The sequence below is a fragment of the Hyla sarda genome, chromosome 3, assembly GCF_029499605.1.
Source record: "Hyla sarda isolate aHylSar1 chromosome 3, aHylSar1.hap1, whole genome shotgun sequence".
Taxonomy (NCBI): domain Eukaryota; kingdom Metazoa; phylum Chordata; class Amphibia; order Anura; family Hylidae; genus Hyla; species Hyla sarda.
The window spans coordinates 245,869,643-245,897,595 of NC_079191.1; the positions used below are offsets into that span (position 1 = coordinate 245,869,643).

At 46.3% G+C, this 27,953-nt stretch overlaps 1 protein-coding gene across 12 annotated transcripts in view; it reads right to left on the reverse strand.

The window, feature by feature from the left end:
• TRAPPC3L (trafficking protein particle complex subunit 3L) overlaps window positions 1-27,953 on the reverse strand; it is a 122,755-nt gene that overhangs the window by 70,790 nt on the left and 24,012 nt on the right. For 2 of the 12 annotated variants that reach the window (XM_056566376.1, XM_056566377.1), the window contains exons 2-3: window positions 7,023-7,110; window positions 6,610-6,657 (exon numbers count right to left, since the gene is read on the reverse strand). The gene's annotated coding sequence lies outside the window, so the exon portion shown is untranslated. Of the gene's footprint in view, window positions 1-3,970; window positions 4,036-4,392; window positions 4,496-4,794; window positions 4,871-5,121; window positions 5,169-5,555; window positions 5,684-6,609; window positions 6,658-7,022; window positions 7,111-27,953 lie in introns of those variants that run through there. The other 10 variants (XM_056566380.1, XM_056566381.1, XM_056566378.1 and 7 more) reach the window with 9 other exon arrangements.

Here is a 27,953-nt window from a genome sequence, read left to right on the forward strand (position 1 = left end):
AAGTTGATATGTTTTTACTTTTGGAAGACATCAGAGGGCTTCAAAGTATAGCAGCAATTTTCCAAATCGAAATTTTTCAGGGACCAGTTCAGTTTTGAAGGGGATTTGAAGGGCCTTCATATTAGAAATACCCCACAAATGACCCCATTATAAAAACTGCACCCCTCACCCCGCTGTAGAGGGCTCAGAAGGGAAGGAGCGACAGTGGGATTTTGGAGAGTGAGTTTTTCTGAAATGGTTTTTGGGGGGCATGTCACATTTAGGAAGCCCCTATGGTGCCAGAACAGCAAAAAAAAACAAAAAAAAAACACATGGCATACTATTTTGGAAACTACACCCCTCAAGGCACGTAAAAAGGGGTCCAGTGAACCTTAACACCCCACAGGTGTTTGACGACTTTTCGTTAAAGTTGGATGTGCAAATTTTTTTTTCACAAAAATGCTAGTTTTCCTTCAAATGTAACATTTTTACAAGGGGTAATAGGACAAAATGCCCCCCAAAATTTGAAACACCATCTCTTCTGAGTATGGTAATACCCCATGTGCAGATATCAAGTGCTCTGCTGGCGCACTACAATGCTTATAAGAGAAGGAGCGCCATTGAGCTTTTGGGAAAATAAATTGTTTGGAATGGAAGTCAGGGGCCATGTGCGTTTACAAAGCCCCCTGTAGTGCCAGAACAGTGGACCCCCCCCCCCACATGTGACCCTATTTTGGAAACTACACCCCTCACAGAATTTAATAAGGGGTGCAGTGACTATTTACACCCCACTGGCGTTTGACAGATCTTTGGAACAGTGGGTTGTGCAAATGAAAAATAAAATTTTTCATTTTCACGGACCACTGTTCCAAAAATCTGTCAGACACCTGTGGGGCGTAAATGCTCACTGTACCCCATATTACATTACATGAGGGGTGTAGTTTCCAAAATGGGGTCACATGTGGGGGGGTCCATTGTGGCTTTCAATTCCAGACAAATTTTCTCTTCAAAAGCCCAATGGTGCTCCTTCTCTTCTGAGCATTGTAGTTCGCCTGCAGAGCACTTTATATCCACATATGGGGTATGTTCTTACTCAGAAGAAGTGGGGTTACAAATTTTGGGGGGCTTTTTTCCTATTTTCCTTTGTGAAAATGAAAAATTTAGGGTAACACCAGCATTTCAGTAAATTTTTTTTTTTTCATTTTTCCATCCAACTTTGAAGAATTTTTATTAAACACCTGAGGGGTGTTAAGGCTCACTATACCCCTTGTTACGTTCCGTGAGGGGTGTAGTATCCAAAATGGGGTCATATGTGGGTATTTCTTTTTTTGCGTTTATGTCAGAACCGTATGGGGTATTTTCATACTCAGGAGAAATTGCGTTACAAATTTTGGGGGTCTTTTTTTCCTTTTAACGCTTGTGAAAATAAAAAGTATGGGACAACACCAGCATGTTAGTGTAAAATGTTTTATTTTTTGACACTAACAAGCTGGTGTAGCCCCCAACTTTTCCTTTTCATAAGGGGTAAAAGGAGAAAAAGCCCCCCAAAATTTGTAGTGCAATTTCTCCCGAGTACGGAAATACACCATATGTGGCCCTAAACTGTTTCCTTGAAATACGATAGGGCTCCGAAGTGAGAGAACTCCATGCGCATTTGAGGACTAAATTAGGAATTGCATAGGGGTGGACATAGGGGTATTCTACGCCAATGATTCCCAAACAGGATGCCTCCAGCTGTTGCTAAATTCCCAACATGTCTGGACAGTCTGTGGCTGTCCTGAAATGCTGGGAGTTGTTGTTTTGCAACAGCTGGAGGCTCTGTTTTGGAAACACTGCCATACAATCCGTTTTTAATTTTTATTGGGGGGACAGTGTAAGGGGGTGTATATGTAGTGTTTTACCCTTCATTATGTGTTAGTGTAGTGTAGTCTTTTAAGGGTACATTCGCTCTGGCGTGTTACGGTGAGTTTCCCGCCAGAAGTTTGCGCTGCGGCGAAAAATTAGCTGCAGTCCAAACTTGAAGCAGGAAACTTACTGTAAACCTGCCTGTGTGAATGTACCCTGTACCTTCACATGGGGGGACAAACCTCCAGCTGTTTCAAAACTACAACTCCCAGCATGTACTGACAGACCGTGCATGCTGGGAGTTGTACTTTTGCAACAGCTGGAGGCACACTGGTTGGAAAACCTTCAGTTAGGTTCTGTTACCTAACTCAGTATTTTTTAACCAGTTTGCCTCCAGCAGTTGCAAAACTACAACTTCCAGCATGTACTGATCGCCGAAGGGCATGCTGGAAGATGTAGTTATGCAATAGCTGGAGGTACACAACTACAACTCCCAGCATGCTGAGTTGTTTGGGCATGCTGGGATTTGCAGTTTTGCAACATCTGGAGGGCTACAGTTTTAGAGAATACTGCAAAGTGATCTCCAAACTGTGGTCCTCCAGCTGTTGCAAAACTACAAATCCCAGCATGCCAAGTCAGCAAACAGCTGTTTGGGCATGCTAGGAGTTATAGTTTTGCAAGATCTGGAGGGCTACAGTTTAGAGACCACTATATAGTGGTCTCAAACTGTAGCCCTCCAGCTGTTGCAAAACTACATATTCCAGCATGCCCAAATAGCTGTCTGGGCATGCTGGGAGTTGTAGTTTTGCAACATCTTGAGGGCTACAGTTAGAGACCACTGCATAGGCGTCTCAAACTGTACCCTCCAGATGTTGCTAGGCAACTCACCGGGTTCCGTACGATCCAGACGCACAACATCGCTGATCTCCATCGTCCTCAGCCTCCGTCGCTGGCGCCGGTTCCCTTGGGTTCCCCGTTGTGCCCCACCTATTGTGGGTGAGAAGGACGGGGAAAAGGAAAGTTAACCCCCCGCCCCCGATCTGCTATTGGTTGTCGCTCCTGGCGACCAATAGCAGGGATAGGAGGGGTGGCACCCCTTTCACCTCACTCCTATGCTCCATACAATTAAAATGATACCCTACTTATATAGGTTTGATTTTGTCGTACTTCTGGAAAAAATCATAACTACATGCAGGAAAATTTATACGCTTAAAATTGTCATCTTCTGACCCCTATAACTTTTTTATTTTTACGTGTATGGGGAGGTATGAGGGCTCATTTTTTGTTCTGTGATCTGAAGTTTTTTGCGGTATCATTTTTGTATTGATCAGACTTATTGATCGCTTTTTTTTCATTTTTACATGATATAAAAAGTGACCAAAAATATTTAGGACTTTGGAATTTTTTTGCGCATACGACATTGTCCATGCGGTTTAATTAACGATATATTTTTATAGTTCGGACATTTATGCACGCGGGGATACCACATAAGTTTATTTTTATTTACACTGGGTTTTTTTTAAATGGGAAAAGGGGGGTGATTCAAACTTTTAATAGGGAAGGGGTTAAATGATCTTTATTCACTTTTTTTTTTCACTTTTTTTTGCAGTGCTATAGCTCCCATAGGGACCTATAACACTGCACACACTGATCTTTTACATTGTTCAATGGTTTCTCATAGGAAAGCATTGATTAATGATTCTTCCGCTTGACTGCTCATGCCTGGATCTCAGGCATTGAGCAGTCATTCGGCGATTGGACACCAGGAGGCAAGGTAGGAGACCCTCCTCGTGTCCTGCATCTGTTCGGGATGCCGCGATTACGCCGCGGCGATCCCGAACAGCTCCCTGAGCTAACCGGCATGGTTCTACTTTCACTTTAGACGCGGCGATCAGTGCCGCGCGCTATTAGCCACGGGTCCCGGCCGTTGTTAGAGGCCGGGCCCGACCCGCTATGATGCGGAGCGGACTCATGATGTAACGTTACGTCATTGGTCCTTAACAGGTTAAGTACCAGGGTGTCATGACGTATGCGTACGTCAACGGTCCTTAAGGGTTTAAAATCAACTGGTGCCAGGAAGTTATACAAATGTTTACATTTCTTCTATTTAAAACAAAAAACTCAGGAGGGGGAGATTTATCAAAACCTCTGCAGAGGGAAAGTTGCCCAGTTGCCCATAGCAACCAATCAGCTTGCTTCTTCCATTTTTCACAGGCCTTGTTAGGCATGTAAGAAGCAAGCCGATTGGTTGCTATGGGCAACTGAGCAACTTTGACTCTGCACAGGTTTTGATAAATCTCCCCCTCATTCCTGCCAGTCAGTGGGGACTCTGGCATTCATATTTTGGGAGGGGGGGGGGGGGGATTGGGGCACTCTGGAAACCATGACGAAAGTTTGGGGGGGGGGGGCAATATATATTCATACACACACAGGGGTGGGATTCCAATTTTTTAACAAGCTGTATCTGGTGTGATGGACGCCTGCAGAATAGAGCATTGTGGAACATTATTTCAACAATCAAATATACCTATTTTCAAGTAGGGAGAAAGCGCTAAATAGGTTTTTTACCATGTGAGACAACACCTCCTAGTATGACCTATGAAGTGATAAGGATGTGCTGGGAGTTGTCATTTCGCCAATCTCACAGCCACAATTATGATGGATGGGGTTGGGAGGCCAAAAGGCGGGACTAGCATCTATCAGCTATTTATGGCATATCCTGTGTCATACATTTTTGTGATGGGAATACTTTATTAAGATGGACATAAACATTATAACATTGTTGGCAAGTCCTGCTGAAGTCAACTATCTCATTTGTATGGGGGCAACCCCACTTTCTCCTCCCTCTGTCAGCTGATGGTTAAACAATGCATGTTTTAACCTGGCTTACAGGAGCATTGCTAGGTCTTCAATACCCGGGCTAGAGCCCACACCCTCAGTCACATCACTAACCACACCCTCTAACCATACCTTCAGCTATGCCCAAGCACACCTAGCCTCCTCCTTCAATATTCTCACTAATACTAGCAGGCAACTGTACAGTGTGGTTACTACAATAACACTTCTATCACCCTCAGATCTCAGCATATACACACTGCCTAAGAGTGATAGGAGTGTGATTGTTCCAATCACACTCCTATCACCCTCACACAATCTCTACACACTCACGTAGCCTGTACATGCTGAGATCTGAGAGTGATCAGGGTATGATTGCTGCAACCGCACTTCTATCAATCTTCGGCATTGTGTACATGAAAAATCTCACATATAGTTTTAAAAAAAATCATAATTTCTTACTTTCTAAGTATATGTCATGTTATAGCCGAGGCGATTTTCTATGCATGGGATAGTAAGTCATACAGTTACCAAATAACAAGGGTATACAAGGAGCAAATAAGTACGTTACCACCATACTGTTGCTGACCAAGCTCAGTATACCATATATACTAGAGTATAAGCCGAGTTTTTCAGCACGATTTTTCGTGCTGAAAATGCCCCCCTCGGCTTATACTCGAGTGAACAAAAAAAACGTTTTTGGCTTAGCTGTGAGGGGGTCCGGGCCATCCATCTCCACCTGTCAATCCCTTCTCAGTGGTCTTCAATCTGCGGACCTCCAGATGTTGCAAAACTACAACTCCCAGCATGCCCGGAGTTGTAGTTTTGAAACATCTGAAGGTCCCCAGGTTGAAGACCACTGCAGCCTTCATCATCATCCAGACCCCCCTACTCACCTCCCCTCGGTGGGAAGGAAGGGAGAGCTGGGCCGGGCCGTCCATCTTCGCCCATCTATGCTGCAGGGACCGTCCGGTGGGGAGGGTTAGTCGTTCCGGGCTGTCCATCTTCACCGGTGATATGTTCCTGGGAGATTTAGAGAAGCAGGTGGTCTTTTCCCTAATTTTGAGACCAAAAAAGCCAAGGTATTCCTATCACTTGGCTAGTAGAAAGTTAAAGAGCTAAGAAAGAAATGACCTAAGGGATCTCTACCTGAATCCAAACTGGAACTCTTTGAATGGAGCCATGCCCCTGTGGAATTAAGGGTCCAGTGGCTTAAATGGGATGTACAGTCTCAGAAGAGATTCAGTGAAAATTCAAAGAAATGGCATCCACTAGAGCAGTAATTACCACATGTCTGCTAAAACATGAAAAACTGTGTTTTTTGCAGGAGGTGCATGTTGCATCTAAGCAAGCCAATATTCCCAGTCAAAGTCCCAGGTCCCCAATTGACAGCATGTATGCTGTGGCTATAAACTTGAAGCATGGACAGGAGCATAGATAGGGTTCATCAACAGAGTAGAGATTACCTGAGGAAACAACCTGTTGGAACCAAGTTAAATAAGTAATAGACATTTAAGAAAATGTCACGCAGTACAGACTTAAATCTTGTGGAACGTGGAATATAGAAAGGGTGTTTTTAACTTGATGTCAACATGACTGTTTTTGCAAAATTTTATTTTACAGGAGAAGAACATAAAAATCCAAATTTATGATACTTCATGGATTAACAGTATTAGCAATATCACAATTGAATGAGCACTATGGAAAACAAGGATTGTAAGCTCAGTTTACAAAGGTATTATTATCACTGATGGGCCTGGGGATACACCACTGTGCGTGAAACGGCTGCTGTAGCCCACCCAGTGAAGCGCTCCTGCCTCTCTGCTTTCACACCCCTATGGTCCTGTTATATTTTATCGACTGATATGGAATCAGAGTTGCTACAATCAAGCCCTGCATGGTGAGTGCTCCATACTTCTTTCCATTGCATCATTCATTTGCTGGACTTACCGTGAGCAGCACCGCCAAACGCAGGTCTTCTGTCTCTGCAGGTCAGAACTGTATGTTACGGGATAACAGTGTGAACAGTGCTAGGCGTTTTTCTCTTAGTTTTATACAAAGTTTGTCATGTTTTTTCATTTTACAGACACAGGGGGAGACTTGCCAAAACCTGTCCAGAGGAAAAGTTGCCCAGTTGTCAATAGCAGCCAATCAGATCGCTTCTTTCATTTTTCAGAGACCTTTTAAAAAATGAAAGACGCAATCTGATTGGTTGCTATGGGCAACTCAGCAATTTATCCTCTGGACAGGTTTTAATAAATCTCCCCCATAGTCTGTGACTATGGCACAAGTAAAATAAAGCTTTGATACAGTTACAAATATATAAAAAAAATTATGCTGGGAAAATAATTATTACAACTCACCAGTAATTAGATTTTCCAGAACCCATTACAGCACCAGGAGAGACAGCACCCATGACAGCACCAGGTCTGCCTCCTAAGAACAGGAAACCTGCAGAAATAAAAAGCAGAGTCACCCCCATACGCCCTTTTTTTTTAATGCACTCCTGATTAACCAAAACCAGCAAGAATAAAGGGTAAGAAGGGTCCTGTAAGAGGTTCCCAAAAATCAAATTACAGGTGAGTTGTAATTATTTACCCATGAAAGTACCATAAGAGATGACAGAGATCTCCTCCTAGGGAGGGACCACTGTTTGCAAAGACTATCACCGAAAGGAAAGGTCAGAGGTAGCAGAGGTATCATAACAATAATGTCTGAAAATGTAGGAGGAGAAGACCAAGTAGCTCCTTTGCAAATAGCTTCTTCCTGAGCATCAGCTTTTTCTGTCCTGTACGTAGCCATAGCACCAGACAATAGAGTTTAAAGTGCTACTTTCGGTTCTAAAAACTTTTGACATGTTATACGTTTCAAGTGCGGAAACCCCCCGTAACCCTTAGATATAGATAGCCAGATGAAGTTAGTGGCAACATGCTCCAGTCGTTGGCTCAGCGTTCACTCTTACTCATTGCAGAAGATAGGCTCAATAGCCTATAATGGAGACCTTCTTCTGTAGTCAGACTGCTTGTCAAAGGAAGTGAAGCTTTACCTGGCTATAACTAAAGATGGTGCGACATACCTTGCTTTAGAGCATAACAAAGCAATGATATTACTCTTTTGCAAAAAAAAATAAAAAATCCAAAACCTGTAGAATAGGGACCTTAGACTAAAGCACTTTAAAATTGACAGCTGGTTCAGCTGCATTAAACCCGATACACAAGGTTATAGTGTGGGTGAACATGATTAAAATAATATATAACTTTTTCTGAGATACAAGAAGAATTAGGGTCCATTGCTAATATGCTAATATCGTCTTTTGTACAATGGAGGCGTGAGCTGTTATTCAGAGCTTCCCTGCCTCCTTCCGCTCTGCTCCCATATGCCTGCCCACAGTGTGCTTACATAAGTGAAGGGTCTGCCATTAATATGCATGAGGTGGGCAGATATATTGGAGCAGAGAGGACAGAGGCAGGAAAGCTCTGTTTGCCAGCTCCCACCTCCATTGCACCAAGGATGGCATTAACATTTTAGCAACAGACCCAAGGTATTCAAAGAGCTTTAGAGGGGTACTTGCACTTAAAGATGAACTGTCATGAGTCTTATGCTGCCCAGACTGCAAGCAGCATAAAACTGGTGCAGGCAGCGCGAGGCCGAGACACTATGAATTACTCTTATACGCTCAGACTTCAGAATAATCAAAAATTTTTAAACATGCAGCTCGGACCCTAGTAACTAGTCATGGGGTCACTTTCCACCCTGCAAGCACTGAGTGAATTGCCTCCCCCTATGCACAGATAAGGAGAGATGCGTCACTCAGGCCAGGAGGTTGAGAAACAGCTATGAAACCAGCCCCCTGTTGCCTCATACTTGTGGGACCCCTTCTCTGGTCTCTACAGACTTGTTACAGCACAACCTGCGCTGGTGTTAAGCATCACACAACTCACCCTTCTGCATACCTCCCAACATTTTCTGAGAGCAAAGAGGTACATACAAGGTGCACCACAGCCCCAGCCAAGTCCTAACCACACCCGCAGACATGCTTCTAACCACACCCGCAGACATGCTTCTAACCACACCCGCAGACATGCTTCTAACCACACCCGCAGACATGCTTCTAATCACACCCGCAGACATGCTTCTAACCACACCCGCAGACATGCTTCTAACCACACCCGCAGACATGCTTCTAATCACACCCGCAGACATGCTTCTAACCACACCCGCAGACATGCTTCTAACCACACCCACAGACATGCTTATGACCACACCCACAGACATGCTTCTAACCACACCCACAGACATGCTTCTAACCACACCCGCAGACATGCTTCTAACCACACCCGCAGACATGCTTCTAACCACACCCACAGACAAGCTTCTAACCACACCCGCAGACATGCTTCTAACCACACCCGCAGACATGCTTCTAACTACACCACCAGACATGCTTCTAACCACACCCGCAGACATGCTTCTAACCACACCCGCAGACATGCTTCTAACCACACCCGCAGACATGCTTCTAACCACACCCGCAGACATGCTTCTAACCACACCCACAGACATGCTTCTAACCACACCCGCAGACATGCTTCTAACCACACCCGCAGACATGCTTCTAATCACACCCGCAGACATGCTTCTACGCACACCCGCGGACATGCTTCTAACCACACCCGCAGACATGCTTCTAACCACACCCGCAGACATGCTTCTAACCACACCCGCAGACATGCTTCTAACCACACCCGCAGACATGCTTCTACGCACACCCGCGGACATGCTTCTAACCACACCCACAGACATGCTTCTAACCACACCCACAGACATGCTTATGACCACACCCACAGACATGCTTCTAACCACACCCACAGACATGCTTCTAACCACACCCGCAGACATGCTTCTAACCACACCCGCAGACATGCTTCTAACCACACCCACAGACAAGCTTCTAACCACACCCGCAGACATGCTTCTAACCACACCCGCAGACATGCTTCTAACTACACCACCAGACATGCTTCTAACCACACCCGCAGACATGCTTCTAACCACACCCGCAGACATGCTTCTAACCACACCCGCAGACATGCTTCTAACCACACCCGCAGACATGCTTCTACGCACACCCGCGGACATGCTTCTAACCACACCCACAGACATGCTTCTAACCACACCCGCAGACATGCTTCTAATCACACCCGCAGACATGCTTCTAACCACACCCGCAGACATGCTTCTAATCACACCCGCAGACATGCTTCTAACCACACCTGCAGACATGCTTCTAATCACACCCGCAGACATGCTTCTAACCACACCCGCAGACATGCTTCTAATCACACCCGCAGACATGCTTCTAACCACACCCGCAGACATGCTTCTAAGCACACCCAGACATGCTTCTAACCACACCTGCAGACATGCTTCTAATCACACCCACAGACATGCTTCTAATCACACCCACAAACATGCTTATGACCACACCCACAGACATGCTTATGACCACACCCACAGACATGCTTCTAACCACACCCGCAGACATGCTTCTAATCACACCTGCAGACATGCTTCTAACCACACCCGCAGACATGCTTCTAAGCACACCCACAGACATGCTTCTAAGCACACCCAGACATGCTTCTAACCACACCCGCAGACATGCTTCTAACCACACCCGCAGACATGCTTCTAACCACACCCTCAGACATGCTTCTAACCACACCCGCAGACATTCTTCTAACCACACCCACAGACATTCTTCTAACCACACCCGCAGACATGCTTCTAACCACACCCGCAGACATGCCTCTAACCACACCCGCAGACATGCCTGTAACCACACCCACAGACATGCCTCTAACCACACCCGCAGACATGCCTCTAACCACACCCGCAGACATGCCTCTAACCACACCCACAGACATGTTTCTAACCACACCCTCAGGCACATCCAAGCACACCCACACTCCTTCTTCACATAGTCAATATTCTCCCATTGTTGTACATAGTAGTCCACACATGAGCAGTCAACATTCCTTTTATTGTTTATGGAGCAGTGCCTCTCCATTAGAGTTGAGTGAACTTACAGTAAATTGGCTCGGCCATTAATTACTTTAGTCTGCATAAATTAGTTCAGCTTTCCAAGTGCTCTGGTTACCTGGAAAAGGTGGATACAGTCCTAGAAAACCTATGACTGTCATCCCAGACTTTTCCAGGCAACCAAAGCCCTTGAAAAGATGAACTCATTTATGCAGACTAAAGTAATTAATGGCCGAGCCGCGAAGTTCGCTATGAGCCAATTTACTGTAAGTTTACTCAACTCTACTCTCCATAGAGAATGAATGGTGTGCTGGTCCGCTCCCTACATTCTGGTGATTGGTGTGGAAGTTTTCCTGGCGCACACCATAAATGCCTCAAGAAACGCATTTTGAAAAGAGCCAAAGATGTGCAGATACCAATAAAGATTTTATCATTTTTTTCTCCAGCTTTCCCAAACTCATGACAAAGCTAATTATACTAGAAAACATCTGTGCAGGAGTCTGGGAAAGCTGTTTTAGAGCTGCCAGGGGCCATATTGGTGGTCACCCAACTTTTCCTGATAAAAATCAGCTGAAGAGGTTACAAAATGACTTGACAAAATTGGGTCTAGGGGTACTCAACTGGCAGACCGTGGTCCATATCCGGACCGTGGCCACCAGTCATCCAGACCTCCGTCCAGATCTCCCCTCATTCATTTGTATAGGTGTCTTTAAGACACCAATACAAATGAATAGCCACAACCCAGAGCAAGGGAGCACTGTGTTCCCTGCATGGCCGCCCAGCGCTTCTCCTATGATGCAGGAGGCGTGATTACCACTGCCTGCATCATCTGCTCTGGCCAGGCCTAACTAGAAGAGGCCAGAGCAGCAAAGCAGAGCGGGACCTGGGACAGGAGCCAAGCTCTCAGGTACAAATTTGTGTTCCCCACCTGTGACTCTCAGTTGTTGTAAAACTACAGCTTCCATCATGACCTTCTGTCTTTGCATGATGGGAGTTGTAATTTGCAACAGCTGGAGAGTCACAGTGGCAAAGTTCATGTACGGGCACAGTGGCATCCTTCATTCTGGGGGCATAGTGGCATCCTTCATTCTGGGGGCACAGTAGCATAATTCATTCTGGGGACACAGTGGCATAATTAACCCCTTGGGGACGGAGCCCATTATGACCCTAAGGACTGGAGCATTTTTTGCAAATCTGACCACTGTCACTTTAAGCATTAATAACTCTGGGATGCTTTTACTTATAAATTTGATTCCGAGATTGTTTTTTCGTGACATATTCTACTTTATGTTAGTGGTAAATTTTCGTCGATACTTGCATCCTTTCTTGGTGAAAAATTCAAAAATTTCATGAAAAATTAGAAAATTTAGCATTTTTCTAACTTTGATGCTCTCTGCTTATAAGGAATATGGATATTCCAAATAAATGATATATTGATTCACATATACAATATGTCTACTTTATGTTTGCATCATAAAATTGATGAGTTTTTACTTTTGGAAAACATGAGAGGGCTTAAAAGTTCAGCAGCAATTTTCCAATTTTTAGCAAAGTTTTCAAAATCGGAATTTTTCAGGGACCAGTTCAGGTTTGAAGTGGATTTGAAGGGTCTTCTGGTTAGAAATACCCCATAAATGACCCCATTATAAAAACTGCACCCCTCAAAGTATTCAAAATTACATTCAGTAAGTGTGTTAACCCTTTAGGTGTTTCACAGGAATAGCAGCAAAGTGAAGGAGAAAATTCAAAATCTTCATTTTTTACACTGGCATGTTCTTGTAGACCCAGTTTTTGAATTTTTACAAGGGGTAAAAGGAAAAAAATCCTCTCAAAATTTGTAACCCAATTTCTCTCGAGTAAGGAAATACCTTATATGTGTATGTCCAGTGTTCGGCGGGTGCACTAGAGGGCTCAGAAGCGAAGGAGCAACAATGGAATTTAGGAGAGTGAGTTTTTCTGAAATGGTTTTTGGGGGGCATGTCCCATTTAGGAAGCCCCTATGGTGCCAGGACAGCAAACCCCCCCCCCACATCGCACACTATTATGGAAACGACACCCCTCAAGGAACATAACAAGGGGTACGGTGAGCCTTAACACCCCACAGGTGTTTGACAACTTTTTGTTAAAGTCGGATTTGTAAATGAAAAAAAAAAATTTTCCACTAAAATGCTGGTTTTTCCCCAGATTTTACTTGTTTACAAAGGGTAATAGGAGAAAATGCCCCCCAAAATTTGTAACCCCATTTCTTCTGAGTATGGAAATACCCCATGTTTGGACGTCAAGGGCACTGCGAGCGAACTACAATGCTCAGAAGAGAAGGAGCGCCATTGAGCTTTTAGAGATTATTTGTTTGGAATGGAAGTCGGGGGCCATGTGCATTTACAAAGCCCCCGTGGTGCCAGAACAGTGGACCACCCCCCACATGTGACCCCATTTTGGAAACTACACCCCTCACGGAATGTAATAAGGGGTACAGTGAGCATTTACACCCTACTGGCGTTTGACAGATCTTTGGAACAGTGGGCTGTGCAAACAAAAAAAATTACATTTTTCATTTTCACGGACCACTGTTCCAAAAATCTGTCAGACACTTGTGGGGCGTAAATGCTCACGGTACCCCTTGTTACATTCCGTGAGGGGTGTAGTTTCCAAAATGGGATCACATGTGGGTATTTATTTTTTTGGGTTTATGTCAGAACCACTGTAAAATCAGCCACCCCTGTGCAAATCACCAATTTCGTCCTCAAATGTACATAGTGTGCTCTCACTCCTGAGCCTTGTTGTGCGCCCGCAGAGCATTTTACGCCCACATATGAGGTATTTCCGTACTCAGGAGAAATTGCGTTACAAATTTTGGGGGTCTTTTTTTCCTTTTACCTCTTGTGAAAATAAAAAGTAAAGGGCAACACCAGCATGTTAGTGTAAACATTTTTTTTTTTACACTAACAGGCTGCTGTAGACCCCATCTTTTCCTTTTCATAAGGGGTAAAAGGAGAAAAAGCCCCCAAAAATTTGTAGTGTAATTTCTCCCGAGTACGGAGATACCCCATATGTGGCCCTAAACTGTTTCCTTGAAATGCGACAGGGCTCCGAAGTGAGAGAGCGCCATGCGCATTTGAGAACTAAATTAGGGATTGCATAGGGGTGGACATATGGGTATTCTATGCCAGTGATTCCCAAACAGGGTGCCTCCAGCTGTTGCTAAACTCCCAGCATGCCTGGACAGTCAGTGGCTGTCCAGAAATGCTGGGAGTTGTTGTTTTGCAACAGCTGGAGGCTCCGTTTTGGAAACACTGCCGTACAATACGTTTTTCATTTTTAATGGGGGGGGGGGGACAGTGTAAGGGGGTGTATATGTAGTGTTTTATTCTTTATTAGGTGTTAGTGTAGTGTAGTGTTTTTAGGGTACAGTCACACTGGCGGGTTACGGTGAGTTTCCCGCTAGGAATTTGCGATGCGGCAAAAAATTTGCCGCAGCTCATACTTGAAGCAGGAAACTTGCTGTAAACCCGCCCGTGTGAATGTACCCTGTACGTTCACATGGGGGGGGGGGCAAACCTCCAGCTGTTTCAAAACTACAACTCCCAACATGTACTGACAGACCGTGCATGCTGGGAGTTGTAGTTTTGCAACAGCTGGAGGCACACTGGTTGGAAAACCTTCAGTTAGGTTCTGTTACCTAACTCAGTATTTTCCAACCAGTGTGCCTCCAGCTGTTGCAAAACTACAATTCCCAGCATGTACTGATCACAGAAGGGCATGCTGGGAGATGTAGTTATGCAACAGCTGGAGGTACGCAACTACAACTGCCAGCATGCCGAGACAGCTGTTTTCTGTGTGGGCATGCTGGAATTTGTAGTTTTGCAACATCTGGAGTGCTACAATTTAGAGACCACTGAACAGTGATCTCCAAACTGTGGACCTCCAGATGTTGCAAAACTACAACTCCCAGCATGCCCAGACAGCAAACAGCTGTGTGGGCATGCTAGGAGTTGTAGTTTTGCAAGATCTAGAGGGCAGTATAGAGATCACTGTGCAGTGGTCTCTAAACTGCAGACCTCCAGCTGTTGCAAAACTACAAATTCCAGCATGCCCACACAGCAAACAGCTGTCTGGGCATGCTTTGAGTTGTAGTTTTGCAACATCTGGAGGGCTACAGTCTAGAGACCACTATAGTGGTCTCAGACTGTAGCCCTCTAGATGTTGCTAGGCAACTACTCATCGGCTTCCGTCGCATCCAGGGAGCCGTCCTCTTCTGCTGCACGCCGCCTGCAGATCTCCGTCGCCGCCCGCCAATCGCCATCGCTCCGCTGCCTCCGGACGCGTAAGTGGACTCCGGCGCCGCTCCTCTTCGTTTTCCCCTTTCTGCCCCGCCTATTGTGGGTGGGCAGGACGGGGAAAACGAAAGTAAACCCCCCCGCCCCAGATCTGCTATTGGTGGTCGCGTCTAGACCACCAATAGCAGGGATAGGAGGGGTGGCACCCGTGCCACCTCACTCCTATCGCTTTAGGGGGATCGTGGGTGTCTTAGACACCCACGATCCCCCTTCTATTCCGGGTCACCGGGTCACCATAGACCCGTAATGACCCGGAATCGGCGCAAATCGCAAGTGTGAATTCACTTGCGATTTGCGCCGATCGCCGACATGGGGCATTTGCACGGGGTGCCTGCTAATAGATATCACCAGTCACCCCGACCCGTTCCCCGCCCAGCGAGCGGCGGGGACCGAAATTCCCACGGGCGAATGGATACGCCCTTCGTCCTTAAGTACCAGGACGCAAGGGCGTATGCATACGCCCTTCGTCCCCAACAGGTTAATTCTGGGGGCACAGCGGCATCATTAATTCTGGGGCACAGTGGCATAATTAATTCTGGGGTCACAACGGCATAACTAATTCTGGGGGCACAGTGGCATCATTACTTCTGGGGGCACAGTGGCATCACTAATTCTGGGGGCACAGTGACATCATTCATTTTGTGCAGCACAGTGGCTTCATTAATTCTGGGGGCACAGTGGCATCACTAATTCTGGGGGCACAGTGGCATCATTAATTTTGTGAGGCACAGTGGCATAATTGATTCTGGGGGCACAGTGGCATCATTAATTTTGTGAGGCACAGTGGCATCACTAATTCTGGGGGCACAGTGGCATTATTAATTTTGTGAGGCACAGTGGAATCATTGATTCTGGGGGCACAGTGGCATCATTAATTCTGGGGCACAGTGGCATAATTAATTCTGGGGGCACAGTGGCATCATTCCTTTTGGGGCACAGTGGCATCATTAATTCTGGGGGCACAGTGGCATCATTAATTCTGGGGGCACAGTGGCATCATTAATTCTGGGGGCACAGCAGCATCATTAATTCTGGGGACACAGCAGCATCATTAATTCTGGGGGCACAGCAGCATCATTAGTTCTGGGGGCACAGCAGCATCATTAGTTCTGGGAGCACAGTGACATCCTTTATGGTGGCATAATTCATTCTGGGGCACAGTGGCATAATTAATTCTGGGGCACAGTGGCATAATTCATTCGGGGGGCACAGTGGTATAAATAACACTGGGGCACAGTGGCATCATTCATTCTGGGGGCACAGTGGCATCAATTATTTGGGGAACAGAGGTACAATTAGACGGTACAGGGCACAGTGTTTGTCGAAAATATATTTGGGGGCATAGCATGTGGCAGTAATATTGCAGGAGAATAGAGTGTGGCAGTAATATTGCAGGAGAATAGAGTGTGGCAGTAATATTGCAGGAGAATAGAGTGTGGCAGTAATATTGCAGGAGAATAGTGTGTGGCAGTAATATTGCAGGAGAATAGTGTGTGGCAGTAATTTACCAGGGGCTTAGTGTGTGGCAGTATTATATTCAGGGGGTACAGTGTGTGACAGAATTATTTCCCTGTAATGTAAAATTTTAAAAATTAAAAATGTTAAAAAAAACTTTTATTCCAAAAAAACACTCCCTCACAAGCCCTCGTTAAAGGGGTACTCTGGCGGAAAACAATTGTTTTCATATGAACTGGCTCCAGAAAGTTAAACAGATTTGTAAATTACTTCTATTAAATAATCTTAATCCTTCCTTGTATACTAGAGGAAGTTGAGTTGTTCTTTTCTGTCTGACCACAGTGCTCTCTGCTGACACCTGGGGGGTGATGTGCAAGCGGGTGACAGGCTTGTCACCTGCCCCCACTGCATGACTACAACCCTTACAGCAAGCTTGTCATCTGCCCGCCCATCTAACACACTCCCTTTGTGCCGCACAACTACAATTCCCAGCATGTCCTTACAGATCTTTGGCTACATCAAGGGCACAACAAGATGATTCCTTAATAGTACCTATAAGGAGCTACTTGGTCTTCTTCCTATTCAGACATTAATGTCTTGATGTATATGCAGACTCTTACCATTGCTTTGGGTGTAAATTTTGCAAGATGCGGTCACTCCCTAGCATAATTTCACTGTAATCTCTCATGGCGCTGTCATGGCTGATGGAAAAAATGATAATTACAACTCACATGTAATTTGATTTTCCAGAACCCATGGCAGCACCTTTTATACCTTTACTCATGCTAGTGTGGTTTCACGGGTTTCACTGTGTATTTGTATGGTTTATCTAATTATTATATTTAGGCAACCTCTGAGGAAAGGTATGAGGCTTCACTTTTTGCATCTTTGTAGGTTTCCTGCAAGCACTGTCAAAAGTCTCAACTGTTAACCCTTTGATGCAAATTGTGCAGGTGGTTTCCTTATTCTATATGGGAATACAGCCCAGGGGCATTTGAATGACTGCATAGCTGTCTGCTTATTTTGCCTACTAAGGGTGCGTTCCCACCTGGCGTATACGCAGCGTAGTTCACGCTGCACAAAATTTACGGCAGCAGCAGGAAATACGCTGCGTATTCCTTGCTCACTATACACACAGGGCTTTCCGGCGGCAGCCCTATGTGTGCAGTCAGGGCCGGCCTTAGGGGTGTGCGAGCTGTGCGGCCGCACAGGGCGCCATAGCAACAGCTCGCACCAGGTATATGTAATTTGTATTGCCCGACGTGCAGTTCCAGGCTCAGCGCTAAATGCTGGTGTAATGAAGAAAACTGTGCCCTGTAGCGGAATGTGACCCTCCGCACAGGGACACAGTTTTCTGCTTTGCAGGCCGCTCCCTCTCATTCCATTTCCACTACCCTCCCTCAACTGTGTCCCTATGCGGAGGGTCACATTCCACTTCAGGGCACAGTTTTCTTCATTACACAGGGATGCTTCACTTACTCCGCCCTCCTCCGCGTCTCTGGTTGGCTGGCTGGCCCGAGTCTGAAGAGGGATGTAGCGCATGTGACGTCCCTCCACAGACCCGCACAGGAGGACGTCAGTGACGTCACTCGTCAGGCCGCCGTCGGAGAGAAGCGCAGCGCAGGACAGGTAAGTGTGTCTATGTGTGGGTGTGCATGTGTGGGTGTCTGTGTGTGTGTGTCTGTCTGTGTGTGCATGTGTGGATGTCTGTCTGTGTGTGTGTGTGTGCATGTGTGGGTGTCTGTCTGTGTGTGTGTGAGTCCGGGGGTGGGGGGGTTAGGGGGGGGACCTGCTTCTACCTAATGTGGGGAACCTGCTACTACCTAATGTGGGGAACCTGCTTCAAGCTAATGTGGGGAACCTCTTCTAACTAATGTGGGGAACCTGCTTCTACCTAATGTGGGGAACCTGCTTCTACCTAATGTGGGGAACCTGCTACTACCTAATGTGGGGAACCTCCTACTACCTAATGTGGGGAACCTGCTACTACCTAATGTGGGGAACTATACTGCACCTAATGTGGGGAACTATACTGCCAACCTAATGTGGAGAACTATACTGCACCTAATGTGGGGGAACTATACTGCACCTAATGTGGGGGGAACTGTACTGCACCTAATGTGGGGGGAACTGTACTGCACCTAATGTGGGGGGAACTGTACTGCACCTAATGTGGGGGGAACTGTACTGCACCTAATGTGGGGGGAACTATACTGCACCTAATGTGGGGAACTATACTGCACCTAATGTGGGGAACTATACTGCACCTAATGTGGGGAACTATACTGCACCTAATGTGGGGAACTATACTGCACCTAATGTGGGGAACTATACTGCACCTAATGTGGGGAACTATACTGCACCTAATGTGGGGAACTATACTGCACCTAATGTGGGGAACTATACTGCACCTAATGTGGGGGAACTATACTGCACCTAATGTGGGGGAACTATACTGCACCTAATGTGGGAGAACTATACTGCACCTAATGTGGGGGAACTATACTGCACCTAATGTGGAGAGCTATACTGCACCTAATGTGGGGAACTATACTGCACCTAATGTGGGGGAACTATACTGCACCTAATGTGGGGGAACTATACTGCACCTAATGTGGGGGAACTATACTGCACCTAATGTGGGGGGAACTGTACTGCACCTAATGTGGGGGGAACTGTACTGCACCTAATGTGGGGGGAACTGTACTGCACCTAATGTGGGGGGAACTGTACTGCACCTAATGTGGGGAACTATACTGCACCTAATGTGGAGAGAACTATACTGCACCTAATGTGGGGAACTATACTGCACCTAATGTGGAGAACTATACTGCACCTAATATGGGGGAACTATACTGCATCTAATGTGGAGAACTATACTGCACCTAATGTGGAGAACTATACTGCACCTAAAGTGGGGAACTATACTGCACCTAATGTGGGGAACTATACGGCACCTAATGTGGGGAACTATACGGCACCTAATGTGGGGGAACTATACTGCACCTAATGTGGGGAACTATACTGCACCTAATGTGGGGGAACTATACTACACCTAATGTGGAGAGCTATACTGCACCTAATGTGGGGAACTATACTGCATCTGATTAAGGGGGGCAGGGGACTGGTGAAGGGGTACATGGGACTGATTAAATATAAAAAAAAATATTTGTCACAAAGATTTTTTTCCTCTTTGTGTACGTTTAGGGCTGCTGCCAGAAAGCCCTGTGTGTATAGTGAGCGCACATTTTGCGCAGCGTGAAATACGCTCCGTATACGCCAGGTGGGAACACACCCTAAAGCATATTTAGGCATTCCCAAGAACTGCCCAGGGTCATCTTCAGGTGTATTTGGGCATTTGGTCAAGTCAAATATGGCCCCCTGGTTTTATCACATTTTGCTTGACAAGCATAGAGCATGCATATTTGATCAGCATATAATATTTAAAAAATAAAGATCGTGAAGCTAAAACATTACCAAAACATGAACAAAGAGAGCATCTTTAAAATATACTTCACTTTAATATACACTTCAGGAAACAGATCAGAAAGTACTACATATTGTTTCGAGCAGAAGAAATCTTGCCGTTCTCCCTTCTCCTGTGGATTAGTGTAAGGAGGTTAGCTGGTTGCTAGACTGCAGAACTTGGTTTTTACTTATAACAGTGACCTTTCTTGACCCTAACCATAGCTCCCAGTATTCAGACACCCCAAGGACTTTTAATAAAGCAGATGCTCTGTAAGCTGTTGCAAGAAAAATAATAAAACCATATATCAATATGAGAAGAAATAGCAACTCACTGGTAGATGACATTAACTGGAGGATTGAATGATGATTCCAATGGATAATAGACAAGATGACAAAGACAATATTGGAAAGACCTTCCACAATTTTTCCTGTCTTTCTCTAACCTAAACTAAAAAGTAAGCTAAGCTAGCTGATTATGTAATATCCCTGAACTAGCCCTAAACTATGTAAAAAAAACTAAAATAAAAAAACAGAAGGCCCTATGGCCAAGAACACAATTGAGTACTCCCTTCCTTGAGTACTTACAGTACAGTACAGAACATGGAATAAACAGCTTAGACGGGCCTAGTTAAAATTTACTCTATAGTGGAACATCCAACCATCCAAACCTGAGCCAGATCCAGAGTCATTACTTTGAAAGGTGCATTCACACAAAGGTTTATGTATACAGCGTCCATATACAGTTTTATACACTGCTCAAAAAAAATAAGGGGAACGCTAAGATAACACATCCTAGATCTGAATGAATGAACTAATCGTATGAAATACTTTCGTCTTTACATAGTTGAATGTGCTGACAACAAAATTACACGAAAATGATCAATGGAAATCAAATTTATCCACCCATGGAGGTCATGATGTTCCAGATGTGCTCAGTCGACTTCAGGTCTGGGTAACGGGCGGGCCAGTCCATAGCATCAATGCCTTCCTCTTGCAGGAACTGCTGACACACTCCAGCCACATGAGGTCTAGCATTGTCTTGCATTAGGAGGAACTCGGGGCCAACCGCACCAGCATATGGTCTCACAAGGGGTCTGAGGATCTCATTTCGGTACCTAATGGCAGTCAGGCTATCTCTGGCAAGCACATAGAGGGCTGTTTTATACAATGCTCAAAAAAAATAAGGGGAACGCTAAGATAACACATGTTTGCCCCCCCAAAGAAATGCCACCTCACACCATTACTGACCCACTGCCAAACCAGTCATGCTGGAGGATGTTGCAGGCAGCAGAACGTTCTCCACTGTGTCTCCAGACTCTGTCACATGTGCTCAGTGTGAACCTGCTTTTATCTGTGAAGAGCACAGGGCACCAGTGGTGAATTTGCTAATCTTGGTGTTCTCAGGCAAATGCTAAACATCCTGCATGGTGTTGGGCTGTAAGCAGAACCCCCACCTGTGGACATCGGGCCCACATACCACCCTCATGGAGTCTGTTTCCGACCATTTGAGTGCACACATGCACATTTGTGGCCTGCTGGAGGTAATTTTGCAGGTCTCTGGCAGTGCTCCTCCTTGCACAAAGGCGGAGGTAGCAGTCCTGCTGCGGGTTTGTTGCCTTCCTACGGCCTCCTCCACATCTCCTGATGTACTGGTCTCCTGATAGCGCCTCCATGCTCTGGACACTACGCTGACAGACACAGCAAACTTTCTTGCCACAGCTCGCATTGATGTGCCATCCTGGATGGAGCTGTACTACCTGAGCCACTTGTGTGGGTTGTAGACTCGGTCTCATGCTACCACTAGAGTGAAAGCATCACCAGCATTAAAAAGTGACCAAAACAGCAGCCAGGTAGTATAGGAACTGAGAAGTGGTCTGTGGTTACCACCTGCAGAACCACTCCTTTATTGGGGGTGTCTTGCTAATTGGCTATAATTTCCACCTGTTGTCTGTTCCATTTGCACAATAGCATGTGATATTGATTGTCAATCAGTGTTGTTTCCTGAGTATACAGTGTGATTTCACAGAAGTGTGATTGACTTGGAGTTACATTGTGTTGTTTAAGTGTTCCCTTTATTTTTTTGAGCAGTGTATTATAAATCCATATAGTTTTTAGGACTTTATTCCTAAACCTATAGACACAGGAACACAGGTAGAATGGAAATAATGCATTTCAGTCATTAGTCGTACAAAGAGTTTCAGAACACACGTCTATTTATGTAGGGAAACCTGAACAGCACAGGCACACCTGAGCTGGGGGGCCCAAGCAGGATATCGCGGGGGTCCCAGCGGTCGGACCCCGGTGATCAGACACTTATCCCCTATCCAAAGGATAAGTTATCCTGCATGACAGTTCTCCTTTAATCATGCCAACTGACATTAGAAAATGGCACTCAAACAAGTGGGCTATAAATGAGAAACAAATAAATAAACAGTGTTGAAAATGTCATAATCAATAAACTCCATAAGACACAGCACTGTCATAGAGAGATAACGCAAAAAAATAATGCTATCCGAAACATAATAATGATAGTACATATACATCCTAGCAGATGCTTTATCAACAGAGGGGAGCTCGCTTTAGGAAACAGTGCCGTACGAGACGCTTTAAAGTTTTATGGGGGGGGGGGGGGGAGGGGGCGAGGGTTTACAGCGAGCTTCCCGCTGGGAGTTTGAGCTGCGATGGAAAATTTGCGGCAGCTCAAACTTGCATTAGGAAACTCACTGTAAACCCCTGCCCATGTGAATGTACATTCACATAGAGGGAGGTGGGGGTTGGGTCTGCAAACCTCCAGCTGTTGCAAAACTACAACTCCCAACATGCACAGACAGACCGTGCATGCTGGGAGTTGTAGTTTTGCAACAGTTGAAGGCACACGTGATGAAACAGTTAGTTAGGGTCTGTTACCTAACTCAGTGTTTCCCCACCAGTGTGCCTCCATCTGTTGCAAAACTACAACTCCCAGCATGCACGGTCTGTCAGTGTATGCTGGGAGTTGTAGTTTTGCAACAGCTGGAGGCACACTGGTGGGGAAACACTGACTTATGTAACAGACCCGAACTCAGTATTTCACAACCAGTGTGCCTTCAGCTGTTGCAAAACTACATCTCAGCATGCACTGACAGCCGAAAGGTATGCTGTCGTTGCCGTTTTTGCAACAGCTGGAGGCACACTACTACAACTCCCAGCATGCCCTTTGGCTGTCCTCACATGCTGGGAGTTGTAGTTTTGCTACAGCTGGAGGCACAATGGTTGCAAAATACTGAGTTAGGTGACAGACCCTATCTCATTGTTTCGCAACCAGTGTGCTTTCAGCTGTTGTAAAACTACAACTCTCAGCATGCACTGACAGCCGAAGGGCATGCTGGGAGTTGTAGTTTTGCAACAGCTGGAGGCACACTACTACAACTCCCAGCATGCCCTTTGATTGTCCGTGCATGCTGGGAGTTGTAGTTATACAATAGCTGGAGGCACACTTTTGTTGAAAAAATGTGCGTCAAGCTGTTGCTTAACTACAACTCCCTGCATGCACAGACAGCCAAAGGACATGCTGGGAGTTGTAATTCTGCCTCCAGCTGTTGCTTAACTATAACTCCCAGCATGCCCTTTGGCTGTGAGTTGTACTAATGCCACAGCAAGAGGCACACAGGCCTCACCTCCTGCTGCTGCATCTTCTCCACAAGATCCCGCCACAACCGCCGCCTCAGGACCCACTCCTGCCACTTTAGGACTTGCCGATGAAGCCTCCGGACCCTGTTGCTGGTAAAGTGACCACCGCCAATCACCTGCCCAGCAGAACCTGTGATTGGTCGGCCGGTCTCGGCCGACCAAACACACGATCGTGAGGTGGCACCAGTGCCACCTCACTCCTGCTGGTAAAGGGTGATTGGTGCTGTCTCGAAGACACGATTGGCCTGGAAAAAGCCGTGACTGGTGAATCATGGCGATCACTGATATGACGTTGTCACGGGATGCCTGCTGAATGATTTCAGCAGGCATCCTGTTCCGTTCACCACCCTGTTACCGGCAGGGACAGAAATGCTGAGGGCATACATTTATGCCCTTGGTCCTTACGTCGCAGGACGCAAGGGCGTAACTGTACGCACTTCGTCCTGGAGGGATTAAATTCAGCCATTTTTCATGAAAAAATTGGAAAAACTGCCAATATTTTCTTTCCCATTTTATTTAATAAAAATCTGGCAATAAAAAATGTGTATACTTGGCTGTCCTCTGATACACCACAAATTTCCTGTAGACATAGGTTTAGAAGATACAGCCAGCACTAAAGGGAGCATTGCATACTGTGTTATCAATGTACTGTATAACAATACTCCGATCTCTATGTTGTCTAAATGTAGTCAGCCTGTAATGTTCTTCATTCATTTTTACGAAGAGCATTTAGAGCTCTGTAGCAGAAAAGGGAAGCTGCAATTGCAATAAAGATATGTTAAGCAATACATTCTATTTTTTTTTTTAAGCCAGCCACAGAAATTACCGTATATATTCGAGTATAAGCCGAGTTTTTCAGCACGATTTTTCATGCTGAAAACACCCCCCTCTGCTTATACTCGAGTGAACTCTCCACCCGCAGTGGTCTTCAACCTGCGGACCTCCAGAGGTTTCAAAACTACAACTCCCAGCAAGCCCGGGCAGCCATCGCCGATCGGCGCTGGTCCGGTGCTGCAGGACTGTCCGGAGAGGAGGTTGTCCGGTGGGATAGTGGTTCCGGGCTGCTATCTTCACCGGGGAGGCCTCTTCTAAGCGCTTCGGGCCCGGCCCCAGAATAGTCACGTTGCCTTGACGACGACGCAGAGGTACGTTCATTACCAACGTACTTCTGCGTCATCGTCAAGGCAACGCCTCTATTCTGGGCCCGAAGCACGGAGAAGAGGCGCCCCCGGTGAAGATAGCAGCCCGGAACCACTATCCCACCGGACGACCTCCTCTCCGGACAGTCCTGCAGCACCGGACCAGCGCCGAGCGGAGGCGAGTACTGTACAGAACTAAAGGGGGTGAGAGGGGGCTGGATGATGTCGAAGGCTGCAGTGGTCTTCAACCTGCGGACCTCCAGAGGTTTCAAAACTACAACTCCCAGCAAGCCCGGACAGCCGATGGCTGCCCGGGCTTGCTGGGAGTTGTAGTTTTGAAACCTCTGGAGGTCCGCAGGTTGAAGACCACTGAGGGCGGATAATGACAAGAGGATGATGAAGGGGGGGAGGGTGTGGGATGATCACAAGGGGATGATGAAGGGGGGTGGGGATGATGACAAGGGGATGATGAAGGGGGCTGGGGATGATGACAAGGGGATGATGAAGGGGGGGTGTGGGATGATGACAAGGGGATGATGACAGGTGATGATGATGAGGGTCTGGATGATGACAGGCGGTGATGATGATGAGGATGTTAATGACGGGGGTCTGGAGGATGACAGGGGGGGGGATGATGTATTTCCCACCCTAGGCTTATACTCGAGTCAATAACTTTTCCTAGGATTTTGGGTTAAAATTAGGGGCCTCGGCTTATACTCGGGTCGGCTTATACTCGAGTATATACGGTAGGTCGTTTTTTTTTAACTTGAAAAAAACACCACAAAAAAAACTGCTCCCTTATTTTGCACATCGTAGATGCAGTTTATGTGGCGTTTTCTCAAAATTACTGAGCTTTAGTATAGACATATTTCTTTGGTGTTTTATCCCATCCATTTTTTTATTTTATGATTTTGGCCAGGGGTAGGCAACCTTTTGGTAGTGCTGTGCCCAAATTTTTTTCGAAGTCACTTGGTTTGCCTGCAACATGGGTGTGGCTTGCTGTGGGTGTGGCTTGTATTGGGTGGGGTTTGTGGAGGTGTGGCTTGTCACAGGGTGTTTTTTTTTTTATAGAATTGTCCTTATATATTGTTCTCGCTGTTACAGTGAGAACAACCATTTTAGCTCAGAACTGTATAATGCAGACCCCCAGAATAAGTCCCCACCGCAATACAGACCCCAGAATCACCACCCACCATAATATAGACCACAGAATCACCACCCACCATAATACAGACCTCAGAATCACCACCCACCATAATACAGACCCCAGAATCACCACCCACCATAATACAGACCCCAGAATCACCACCCACCATAATACAGACCCCAGAATCACCACCCACCATAATACAGACCCCAGAATCACCACCCACCATAATACAGACCACAGAATCCCCACCCACCATAATACATACCTCACAATCATACCCCACCATAATACAGACCTCAGAATCACAACCCACCATAATACAGACCCCAGAATCACCGCCCACCATAATACAGACCCCAGAATCACCACCCACCATAATACAGACCCCAGAATCACCACCCACCATAATACACACCCCAGAATCATCACCCACCATAATACAGACCCCAGAATCATCACCCACCATAATACACACCCCAGAATCACCACCCACCATAATTCAGACCCCAGAATCACCACCCACCATAATTCAGACCCCAGAATTACCACCGACCATAATACAGACCCCAGAATCACCACCCAACATAATACAGACCCCAGAATCACCACCCACCATAATACAGACCCCAGAATCACCACCCACCATAATACACACCCCAGAATCACCAACCACCATAATACAGACCCCAGAATCACCACCTACCATAATACACACCCCAGAATCACCACCCACCATAATACAGACCCCAGAATCACCACCCACCATAATTCAGACCCCAGAATTACCACCGACCATAATACAGACCCCAGAATCACCACCCACCATAATACAGACCCCAGAATCACCACCCACCATAATACAGACCCCAGAATCAGTCCCCACCATAATACAGACCTCAGAATCACCACCCACCATAATACAGACCCCAGAATCCCCTCTTTCCTTCTGGCTCAGACTACCATGATGACTTCTTCCAGCAAAAACCCATCACTGCAGCATCTGCAACACCCAGAAGTGCAAAATTCAGTGAAGTTTATTCCATTCCAGACAGCGTTATAGAGCAAGCAACGTTTCAGCGACCTGTCTTCGTCTTTGTCAAGTATGAGAGGCGATGGAACATAGCCTGCTCTGTAACACTGTTTGAAATGGAATAAACTGCACTGAATTCTGCACTTTATACTTTGGTGAGCTACAATTTTCCTTGGATATAAATAAGTTGGTAGGTAGATATGCAGGTAGGTAAGTAGATATGGAGGGAAGTTCATAGGTAGGTAGCAAGGTGAATAGGTAGCTATGTATGTAGGTAGGTACCTGGGTAGATAGGTAACTAGTTAGGTAGCAAGTAGGCAGTTAGGTAATTAGGTTGCTATGTGGGTAAGTAGCTATGTAGTTAGGTAGCTATGTAGGTAGGTAGCCAGGTGGCTAAGTAGGTGTGTATGTAGCCAGGAAATTAATAATGTAAGTAGCCAGGCAGCTAATTGTGTAGGTAGCCAGGTAGGGAAGTAGCCAGTGCTTCACATCCAAATCATCATCCCCCTCCCTGTCATCTGCATCCCCCTCCCCTGCATCCTCCTCCCCGTCACCTGCACCCCCATTCCACCCTGTCACTTGCACCCCCTTCCCCCCCATTATCACATGCACCCTCCCATCATGACTTGCACCCCCCTTCCCCCATCATCACTTGCACCCCCCTTACCCCCATTATCACTTGCACCCCCTTCCCCATCATCACTTGCACTCCCTTCCCCCCCATTATCACTGGCACCCCCCACCATCACTTGCACCACCTTCCGCCCATTATCACTTGAACCCCCATCATCACTTGCACCCCCCTTCTTCCCATTATCACTTGCACCCCATCATCACTTGCACCCCCTATAACTTGCATCCCCCCATCATCACTTGCAACCCTGTCATCACTTGCACCCCCCTTCCCCTATCATCACTTGCACCCCATCATTTGCACCCCCCTTCCCCCATCATCACTTACACCTCCCCTTCCCCCCCTCATCACTTGCACCCCCGCCTTCCTC